The sequence below is a fragment of the Carya illinoinensis genome, chromosome 5, assembly GCF_018687715.1.
Source record: "Carya illinoinensis cultivar Pawnee chromosome 5, C.illinoinensisPawnee_v1, whole genome shotgun sequence".
Taxonomy (NCBI): Eukaryota; Viridiplantae; Streptophyta; class Magnoliopsida; order Fagales; family Juglandaceae; genus Carya; species Carya illinoinensis.
The window spans coordinates 4,853,383-4,856,166 of NC_056756.1; the positions used below are offsets into that span (position 1 = coordinate 4,853,383).

The 2,784-nt window shown below is 32.9% G+C and overlaps 1 long non-coding RNA gene across 1 annotated transcript; it reads left to right on the forward strand.

Annotated features, from left to right (window-relative positions):
* Positions 1-396: 396 nt before the first annotated feature.
* LOC122311942 lies at positions 397-2,349 on the forward strand. Its single transcript, XR_006242913.1, has 2 exons — positions 397-665; positions 2,183-2,349. It is a non-coding gene; the product is annotated as an uncharacterized LOC122311942 (long non-coding RNA).
* The last annotated feature ends 435 nt before the right edge of the window (positions 2,350-2,784 follow it).

Here is a 2,784-nt window from a genome sequence, read left to right on the forward strand (position 1 = left end):
CAAATTAAATAAATACAATACCAATAAAATAAAAAAAGGGGAATCTGAAACTAAAAATTGACTCTCACACATTTTTCATTAAGGGAAAGTCGTTTGAAGTGGTTTATGAATAATTTGATAAATAGATTACTAGATTACAATAGGATGAGATAAGATAATATAAAAATTAAAAATTAAATAAAATATTATTATAATATATATTTTTATTTTAAAATTTTAAAAATAATTGAATTATTTATTTTATTTGTTATAAAATTAAAAAAAAACTATAATAATTAGATTAAATAAAATAAGATAAAAAATTTGTTGAGAGTGAACGTGACAGCCTGGCTGTCTGCCGTCTAGCCTACCCAAAGATGAAAGAACGTTAGTTGAAGTTACTCCACTGTACAGCTAAGAGCATCCCCATCCCGTTCTATATCTCACACCCATCCTTATAATTTGGAAAAAAATTATAGGATTTGGCTCAAAAACCCTCTCCATCCTGTTCCCCAAAATGGGGATGAAAATTAGGGTGCTACAGGAGGTCCCCATATTTGAGGACCCACTATACATCTGCATCGCTCTCTTGCCCCAACGGTTGCCCCTTCCAACCCGCGTCTTCTTCTCCCCCCCTCCTCCCTTCCCTCGCAATGCGGCACGGTCGGATTCTGCCCTCCTTGACTGTAAGTGCTATTTTATTCTCTGATTTTATTTGTTTTTTTGGGCAAAGGTCTCTCCTTCTCTATTTCTCCATGAAACCATTTTCTTCCTCCCGATTTGGATTGAGATTGGACTGAAAGTTGATGCATTTTTCGTGTGGGTTCGACCGATTATTATTTGGTACTCTCTTTCGATTGATCTATGCATTTCTATATTTCTTTGTATATGTATAACAGAGTTTATTTGTTTTTCTGGGCAAAGTTCTCTCCTTCTCTATTTCTCCATTTCCCAATTTTCTTCCTCCCGATTTGGATTGAGATTGGACTGAGGATTGATGCATTTTTCTTTTGGGTTCGACCGATTATTATTTGGTACTCTCTTTCGAACTATCCATGCATTTCTATATTTCTTTGTATATGTATGTGTTTATAATTTTTGTGAGTGTTGACCGAGTACATAGCTTATCCCCATTTCAGTCAGTTTGATGAATTTTCCCGTGAGCTTGTTTTCGTCCTCTCTCTATCTCCTCCCTCTCGTCTATGTTTTTTTTTTTTCTTGTTCCAGCTACCAATTTGATATCTCTGCTGAATTGCCATTGTTCTTGTTTGGTTGCTTAGTAAGTGGTGGAAAGGGGACAATGACCGAGTACATTGTTTGTGTATTTGTTTTAGTGATTGGCAGAATTTGATTCTCTTTTGTTGTGCTGATTGCAAATGTAGTCTGTTTGGTTTCTGAGAATTTGATAGGGATCGTATACCCTACAAATCGAATAAAATTCTATTAATCCTATGATTTATGTATTATTTAGGAAAAACTACAGTGAACTTATTTAAGCCTTTATTATTTTTGTGATTCATCTCTGTCACATAAGTTATAATCCTTGTATGTAGATTAGGCTATTGTAATGTTATTTCTTGTTCTTCTCAGTGATTTATTTTTCAACATATTTTCCTGTTTCTATGAAAACTGAAAATCTGGAAGTACATATTGATATGGGTGTGTTAGTGCCTTCAGATGAATTGTCTTCCTCCTTTTTTCCACTTGCTCTCCTGTTGCAACCTGCAGTGCCTTCTCTCTCTTATCCATATTGAAACTTAACTGTAGTTAAGCTTGCCGTAATACATGTAGTACATAAGATGGGATATATGTGGTAATCTCTTTGTACTAAAGAGTAATTATGTTGTACATCAGAATATTTATCCTCACTTGAAAACAAAGACACTGTCATATGGAGTGTATGAATGGAAAGAGTAATAAGGCTACCATCCATTGTGCATGAAGTTGGTTATCTGTGACCAAAACATCCTTAATTAGTTCTTCCATTTGCTATATTTCCATGGACATGCGAGAGCACCATTCTGCGATATTTCCATGGAAACTTAAGGAGTAATTATTTGTTCTTGCTACCATATTGTCAATCTCCTTGCTAGGCTGTTGGTTGTTGCGGCTTTAATTGTTCTGATACATACCTGGCTGACAATTATTGCCTTGCTTCTTTAGCATGAAATCATTATGATGATGGATTTGAGTGTTATGCCAGAAATGCAGCGGCTATATTTCCAGCAACTCCAGAGGGAAATCATGATGAGATGCAGTAATGCCCGAGATTTGGATTGATTGTAATGTAATTTTTGTATTGTACTTTTGATGATAGTTTCCTATTATACTTTTGTGCAAGTAAATTGGATGCCACAATTTCAAAAACAATTATAAATTATGTCAAATTTAATCTACTATTACATGAAAAAAATACGAGGCCATTGTTACCGTTAAAAAAATGAGTGGAAAGTTTATATTCAATACGTGACTAGGTTCAAGACCATTAAAAAAATGGATAAAGAATACTAAATAATAAAATATGGCCATCACGTTAGAAAATGCACTAATTAAATAAAAAAATTACTATTTTTATAATACGAATTTCGGTTAAAAAAATATTGTATTTGATAGTCAAAACTGTAAAAGGATTTAATAGAAATTGATATTTGAAAAAAAAAGATAATAAGACAAAAGAGTTAGTAGTTAAGATTGTAAATGGAAGATAGAGAAAAAACTAATAAAAAAAGAATAGAGAAATATTATTTAATAGAATAGAGATAGGGATGGAGAATGAGATGTGAAAGGTTTTTAGAAGATGAATAA